Source organism: Pholcus phalangioides, unplaced genomic scaffold, assembly GCF_987345545.1.
Source record: "Pholcus phalangioides strain wild (caught in Gottingen) unplaced genomic scaffold, Ppha-v1.0 ptg000004l_1, whole genome shotgun sequence".
Lineage (NCBI taxonomy): Eukaryota > Metazoa > Arthropoda > Arachnida > Araneae > Pholcidae > Pholcus > Pholcus phalangioides.
In genome coordinates, this window is record NW_028301597.1 from 36,520,915 (window position 1) to 36,529,658 (window position 8,744).

Sequence of the window (8,744 nt, forward strand, 5' to 3'; positions counted from 1 at the left end):
TGTACGTTTCTGCTCACAATCAAATAGCCCGATTCGGTTCACGCCGAGCAAAATAAACCTGCTCCTAGGATAACTCGGATGCATGGGGAATGACTGGGTAAAATGATCGAAAATTAGGACAACGTTTCCTCGTTTGGAAATAATGCCTACGTTGAGATAAATTCTCATTATTATTCGTTGACATTATGTAAGTCCGCGACACACGCAAGAACAACAGAATCGATTCTCAACGCTTCTGAAAGGAACTGTACAATCGTGTATCAGACACACACACATCATTGTTTTAACACACACAATCTCTCTCTTTCGCTCCGTCTTCTCTTTTTTTTTTTTATGTTTTCACGATCTGTTACCGTGACGTGACATTGACAGAGTATCAAGAGAGAGAGGGGGGATATATCACACACACACGCACACGCCTACACGCTATATGTATACACATACAAGAAGGCGAATAAAATTTATAAAAACAGAAAAGGCTGTGAAAGAAAACAAAACGATTAACATGATGCGATGTATGAAAAATAACATCAAGGAAAGTTGATGAAACGAATTTGTTATGCTCGATAGAAACTGTTAGGTCAAGGAAAGTATAGAGGAGGTTCTCAAATATATGGGCTACATGTTTTATTTCGAGGTTTGGCTAGCTGCACGTTTAGCTACAGTCTTCTTTTCAAGATTATTATACATTAGCACAACCTAAAGCATGTAAGGATGAAAACGTGCTTAAAATTTATTCCCTATATTTTATAACAAATGTAATTACCAAAGTTGCGAAAATCGTAGTTTTTCAAATGGTGGTCTAAATATGGGCTACCCGTGATATATATATATAGTTGCCAAAATTAATTTTTTAAATTTTAATTTTAAATAACGTGATCTTCACGTATTCATAAGGGATCAACATGATCCGTCCAGGTAATTTGAATTATCATAAAAATCAATCAGAAACACAGCCAACCTTCAGAGTACTACTCATTTTTTTCTCCCCTAACATCCCTAACAGCACTTTCAGCTAGTTAGAGGCCCCCCCGAGGATACATCCTCTGCCTGTAGGTCCATGGTGCTATTAAGATGGTCTTGTATGAACTAATTCCATATGAGTCGATAAATGAAAAATAATAGTAACCAAAGGTACTTTTTTGTATTTAATAAAATACACTTTAAAAGTACTTTCAGATGCAATTAAAAAACCAAGTAATTATAAATATACGTTTATGAAGCACGTAGTTTCCCAACCTTTTTGTCCAATCGCTCCCTTCTACACAAATTTTTTTCTTCCATCGCCACCAACGCAATCTAATCCATAGGATCCTTTGTTATACCTGTAGCTTCTACCGCCCCCCTAGAATATTCCATCGCCCCCAGGGGGTGTTAACGCCCACGTTGGGAATCACTGATGTAGCAAGTGAAAAATGTCAGCTAACTTACATCCTATGTTCAGATCAACAGTATCTTCAACTTAGCCGCTGTGATGGTCGAGTGGTCATAGTGACGGACTCACATCCCGATGACCCGGTCTCGAACCCCACCGTTGCCACAGTGGTGGTCGGCGGAAGTTGGTTTTCTGTGGTTCCTAACTTCGAGGCGTGAGTGTGAGCCCATCTCCCCTCTTTAAAAAAGTCTCGCCACAGAGAGCAACAGGTCTCTACAACGGTACAATTATTCAATCATTGCACTTCACTCATAGGTAGAAAAATTGGTGGCAGCACTACACACACATAACAAGCATTACTCAGTAACAAACTTCAGGGTAAGCACGCTTCTCGCTATGACTGGGTCCCGACGCAGGGTCAGATAATTAAGGTGAAAGGTAATAAAAAGTCTTTGTTGGACATAAAAGGTAAAACGCTAAAATGCCATCGGCAACCGCAACCGGCGTCACTTTTTCCTCTACTTTTGCGGAAATTTCAAAGACGCTTAGTGGGGGAGAAAACCTTCCGTTCCGTCATTATTATATGGCCTTTTTATTGAAAGCCGTAAATTATTGCTTCCCCGATGCCCGAGGAGGATGACTGGACCCAGTCATAGTGCAAAGGGCCGCATTAGGTTCACAACACGTACACGCACATTCCAACATGCACCAATTCGTTAGAAATTCCGCAGAGGAATGCAGACGAGGTGCATGTGTGCTTTAGCGGTATTACTAGTCATCTTCAGTTTTTACTGAAAAGCAGATATTATGAGTTTACGATGTTACTCAGTCTATGTTATCAAAACATAGCTTATTATCTTATCGGTGTAATAGTAACAACGAAACATGCACTAATAAATTATTAAAATATACAGAGACAGGGGTGACTCTAGGAAAAACCTCTACCCGTGAGAACCTATTTTTTGGTGATAGCACCTGATATTTTCATGCCCTCGTCACCAAGTTGAAGTGCCTTCTACTAGCTCACTCAACAACTAGCTTATATTTGGACCCACCCCGGTGCAAAACGTTATATGCCGCCCACTATATATAAAGATAGCCTTGGTTGCAGGGCTTCAACTAGCTTGTTCCGTTAGCCCGTGGAAGAACGCATTTTGGTCCCCTCCCCCTTAATGTTACAGAGATCCTTTTACCCTTTTAACCCTTTCCAAAGGGATTGCAATCAATTCACTATCAAAGGGCATTTGGTCAGGTGCCCGAGTGCACCACACCCGGTCCTGTAGAGCAGAAGTTCTCAACCGGGGGCCATATGGCCTCCTTGTGGTACTGGGATATTTCAAGGGGGCCACGGGAGAAAATGAAGTAGAAAGAGGTCCATGACAGGTGGTTTGGAGGGCCACGAGAGCTGAAAAGGAAAATTAAAGTGTGAAGAAGTTAAGCTTTTAAGTGAAATATGATAGGGGGGGGGGGGAAAGTGGGACTACTGACAGAGTTCAGCAAAACCACCCACAAAACCAGGGTTATCTTGGACCCATCCCGGCCTGACTCCCTATACTTTGTAGCAGGTTCTCTGGTATGGGGTCTTTCGCAGGCCCCCGGCCAGAATTTCCATGGACTCTCTTTACATTAAATTTATAGTGAGAAAAAACAAAAAATAATGAGAATCACATCGGGCCTCTGGTCTGCGGCTCTGTCAGTCTCACTCTTGTGAGGGGCCATGCCCGGGAGTTTCATATCCATAAGTGAGCCCACTTCATGAGATTTCGTACAGTACAATAAATTCTGAAAATAAGTAGTAATTAAGTAGCCTGCTACCAGGGCCGTCTTAAAAGCATCACGGGCCCTCGGGCCAAGTGATTTTTCTGTGGCAAATTCTCAAAAAAATTAACTACTTTTCATTTTTCTGAGGCCCTATTCTCTTGAGGCTCTCGGGTGGGCCCATGAGTTAAAATGGCACTGCCTGCTACTTCTGGCTATGTATGGGGCTACCAGGACATTACTTTGCCTAAAGGCTCATGATGTTGAGACGGCCCTGAGAAGAACTCGGACTGAGCGGGAAGCTCAATAAATTCTAGCCCAGTGGACCGGAGACCAATCTTAGTTACAAAATTTCTGTTCAGTATAAATTTAAGGGGAAAAAACCAATTCAGTACGTAGGAAGGATCTCTCTTCTGTATGAGGGTCGAAGACTCTGGGTAAGACGGGGAGCCTCGAGAAATAAAAAATATGATCCAAAGGGGGGCCACGGGCAAAAAAAGGTTAAGAAACACAGCTGTAGAGTATGTTTCCAGTGGTCACTCTGCTATGAATACCTCGTGATAAAGTATGGGTCGTGGCAAAGCCTCCTAGAAGTACCTAGTAGTATCTAGGAGGCTTTGGTCGTGGTCCCTCTGCTAATACCTCGTGATAGATAGGGTATGGTGACTCTGGGATAAACATAGTTTTTTTTTACCCGTCTGGAGCTGCACACCATTCCTTAACTAACAAAATGCGCTGGACCATACGTCCCTCTTTCAAAAAAAAATCAATTTTTTTCACCGTGGGAACGTCCTTAAAATATATGTCGGGTGGAAAAACAACAGAACCTAACTGAACGACAGTTTCTGTCGAAGAAATTTCAAACTTCAACGCGCAAAAAATTAACATAGCAATACAATCTTGATCTCCTTTTTAATGAGAAAAAAAAAATGAAAATTTATGCCAGTACCACTTCGACATTCAAAGCACCCGGGTGTCACAAACTGCGCTCGCGCAAAATGAACCCACAATTTCCGAGTTTCCGGATGTGACACGAGTCTATAAACGGGATCATATCTCATAAATATCAACAATCTGAACAAAATTTGTTAAAGATTCACAGAACTGACGAAAATTTAAAATTAATGAAAGTAATATATAATAAACAGCGCAAGTTTTCAATAATTTTTGGCCCCTGTTTGATTCTGGGCAGTGGTTCAAGCCCCGTTCTTACAGCCGTAAATACCCCAATGATTGGTTTTAAAAGTTCGAAAAACCAAAAATTTTCTTATTTTAGAACATTTAATAAACCTTTTTAAATTCAAAATAGTCATGAAGCTGATCACATGTTATTGATGTTGGGTCGCGGCTGAAAAAGGTTATGAGAACTCCTGCAGTACCTACGCTAACGTTTGTAACCTTTCCATTCCAACATTCTAATGCACATACAGTGAAACCTCGCTACAACGATACTCGATATAACGACGAATCCCACTATAACGATATTTTTTCTTGGTCTACAGAGTTTCACTGCACTTTCAAGAATAGGTACTGTTATATATATTATACATACGAGGAATTTTCTTTAAAAATTTTTTTTTACACTGTAAATTCAATATCAGAATCAATATCAGAAGAGCTTATAAAAGTCCCGCCTCAGGACGTGGAGGCCATGAGCAGCAAACAACTACAAATATACGAATAACCTTCACTAGCGTTTCTCCTAAAGTTGCCTAATACCGCCTAGTGGGGAAGGGGAGATGAAATGATCCATGGGGGTGGGCGGTAGAAGGTATAGAAGCCACGAGCATAACAAAGGATTCTATGGGTTATCTTGGAGGGGGGGGGGCGACAATGAGGAAAAAAAATTTAAGAAGGACTATGGAACGAAAAGTTTGGGAAACCCTGACCTATAGCATAATATTACAGCGCTATAAAATTTACTGCAAACAATCATTTTTCGGCTCAATTTCTCTCTCTTTCACAAAAGAAAAAAACTTTTCTTGAGAAAGAAATAGTGTGAAAAGTTCTTTTTTAATATTGTATCGCAGGTTTATAACACAGGACTACATCCGTAATACCCAGATGACTGATTAATTTTAAACCAGTGTCGCAACATCCAACCGCAGACATTATACCGACCCTAAAAATAACCTATTACACGCAGACATTCGGCACGTACAACTTCCTCATTTCAATTGCACATCGTTAAAAAAAAAAAAAAATTATACGGAAACTCCCAGCAGTAGGGATTGTAATAAAAATTCGTTTCTTTCTCTTTCGAACAGCCACCATGTGCTGTTAATATTTTAAGCAAGACGAGCTTGCCCTCGAGTTCTCTCACAAACCACAGTTCACGGACTCACTCACTAACCAAAAAAAAACAACAAGGCAGGAATTTCGCGCAAACATACCACTAAGTCATGGTATGAATATTCCATAGTCGTCTATGTTACATTACGAAATTATACCGACCACATGGTAAAAGTAGTAATGAGGTAACGTCAAGGTTTTCCTCTGTCTCTATTTCTCTCTCTCTCTCTCCTACAGGTTTTTTTTGGTTTTGCGAACAGGTTGACCCATTAAATCAGGACATCTTTCACGTGTTCATCCTTTTTTTCCTATTTTTTCGTACATTACACGGGTTAAAATAAAATAACATATTTATCAAATAAAATAGGAAAAAATGAATCTTTCTTTTTTTTTTTATGCTGAGTTGCAAACGGAAATGAGAATAGTCAGTGTCTGTGTTTGCATTGGCTGGCTGGCTGGCTCGATGACGGTGACGCAAATAAGCGCTGACAAGGCGTTTGTTCCCGTTTAATCCAAGCCTTGTGTAGATGTATTATGAGTAGCGTATTTTACACCGTTATTATATATATATATTTTTTTTTTCATTTTCTTACGTATTTACTCTGGTTCTCGACATCATTGAGATAAATATGATTTATAAGATATGAAAGGATATGTGAAATAAAAAAAAATTCCGGTGTGGTTTCTTTCCCCCCCCCCCCCATCAAGGTTTCCAAGTAGTATCTGAATGAGGATGAAAGAAAAACACATAGAAGTTCTCTGTTTGTCTTTTTATCAGTCAGGTTGAAAACCTCAAGAATTCCGTGGAATATCTATTGCTGTCACCATGGCAAGGCCGTAGCCGGAAATTTATTTGGGCAGGGTGGGACAGATACCTACTGCAGTCCTAAGAACCAGAGGCGTGTGCGGAAGGAGGGTATAGATGGTTCATGTCCTCCCCAGAAGACCAAAATTCTAATATTTTAATATTTTTGGGAAATGGTTAAAATATCAAAAGAAAATATATAACTTTTTCTTGTATTTTAACCAGTTATTGTTGATTTAAATGCTTTCTGAAGGTTAACTAAAAATTTCCTCTGAAAGATATTCCTTGTGCCCCCCCCCCCTCTCAATCGTACAGCCCCCCAAGGAAAATCTTGGAAAAGGTAAAAAAATAATAGGATTGCTCCTTATTTAGGATTATTTATTATTTGTTATAATTTAGGTTCAACAACTATTAGATGGGGCGTATGCGAGATCGACCTTTTGAGAAGGGGGGAAGCATGGCCTCCACAAGTGTGGGGCTGACAGGGCTCAAGCCCTTTGTCCCGGGACAAAATTACCATAATTTTTTTTGTTTTTTCTCTCGCTTTTTCTCATACCATAAATTTACTATAGAAGGATCCGTGAAAAGACTTTCTTGGGGGAACGTCAAAAATCTCAGCCTAGGGGTCTTGATCCATTAAGTGGGCCCATGGGCATAAGAAGCCTCTTTCAGAGAAATTTTTAGTTACTAACTTTCAGAAAGCATTTTAAATGAACAGAAATTGATTAAGATACCATATGCAGTCAAACCTTGTTAGTGGGTCATCCGGATAACGCGACACTCCGTTTACCGGGTCATTTTTTAGAAATCTCGTTTTTCCACTATAACAACGTTTCTCAACCTATGGTCTTTAGGCAGACTTGATAAAATTATTCATCCGTTGCAATTAATATTAGTAATATCCATACGGGTTGAATAAAATTATACATTCATTCATTCTTAGGTTCATCTTACACCATCGAGGAGAATGTAGGAAATTGCTGGCAAAATTTGGCAAAACAAAGTTTTGCCAAAATTGCTACTTATTGCTTCAAATGCTATTTATTGCTTCAAATGCTATTTATTGCTTCAAATGCTATTTATTGCTTCAAATGCAATTTATTGCTTCAAATGCAATTTATTGATTTAAATGAATTTATTACTTTAAATGCAATTTGCTAATTACTGCTAAAATTGCTGAAGGGTGTGGTTCCATCTCCCACAGGGGCGATATTGCCCCCTTTGGGAAACACTGGATTACAGTATAAACATACTAAATTAGAAGCCCGGCGATCTTGGCCATGTTTATTCAGACGCCTAATTTTCATCTTCATGAGGAGGAGAGGATTCTGCTTTTCGATTTCATTATTTTCAAATGAAACTCGACAGTGTTTATCATTAAGGGGCCGTTTAAGTATTACGTAAGCAAATTTTTAGCCATTTTTGACCCCCTCCCCCGCCCCTTGTCAGCAAAATTTCGTCATCAGCTCTGCCCCTCTGAATCCTAACTCATATTTTCATAAAGAGTGGTTGCTGACGTAAGCATTATCCGAACCCCCCCCCCCCCCTTGTCATCAAAAGTCAGCAAATCGAAAACCCCCTTCCCCCCATCGGTGATGACGTAATACTTGAACGACCCATAAGAAATAAAACCCAAGGACTGAATGATCATAGTAGACCAGTGGTTTCCAAATTTTTTTCCGTTATTCCTAACTAATACAAAATCCCTGATGTCCCCTTCTTTAAGAGACACGCAGAAGGGGGATACGGAACCCGATGCATTCCTCCTTCTCCCAAAATGATCAGAAATTAACAAAAGATTGTAAAAAAATGTAACATTCGAAAAAAAAAAAACTTTAAATGCTGTTTCAATCGATTTTTATGAATTTAAAATGCCTTTTTAATGTTGGAGAGAAAATCAAAATTCGTTATTTTAGAATTTTATTTATTCTGAGATAATTTTTTCATTAAATTAAAATTATAAAATTAATTAGGAGCATGAATCACTCCCACTTTGAAAGATCTGTATGTCCCACGGATGAAGGAAATATGGCCCTTAGGGCCCGGCGCTCTGACACAGCAAGTGAGGTGACAGGTGAAGGATTCATAATTGGTGTTTTTATGCTTAGAAATTGGGTGGAGGGATATTCTGTACACTTTGAAGACTCCCACGGTTTCATTGAAATGAGAGACAATAGTTTATCCTTTGAAACTATGAAAAATACATAAGTACATTTTAATAACTTTATGCATATTTATTGCATATGTGTTCCATTTTTTTTCATTGTGCTGAAGTTTTCAAGAAAATTTTTATTTCAATTCTCAAATACAAAGCCGCAACAGGTAAAATGCCCAATGAGGTGGCTGAGAGATAATGAGTTGTGAGACTCACAACTATATTTTCCATATGCAATAATAATAATAATAATAATAACACCTCCTGAAATGAATTTTTTTAGAACACTGAAATTGAAAACTTCTATACTATTATTGTGAAATCTGTGGCGAGCCGGATAGAACCTCTAAGCTGGCTGA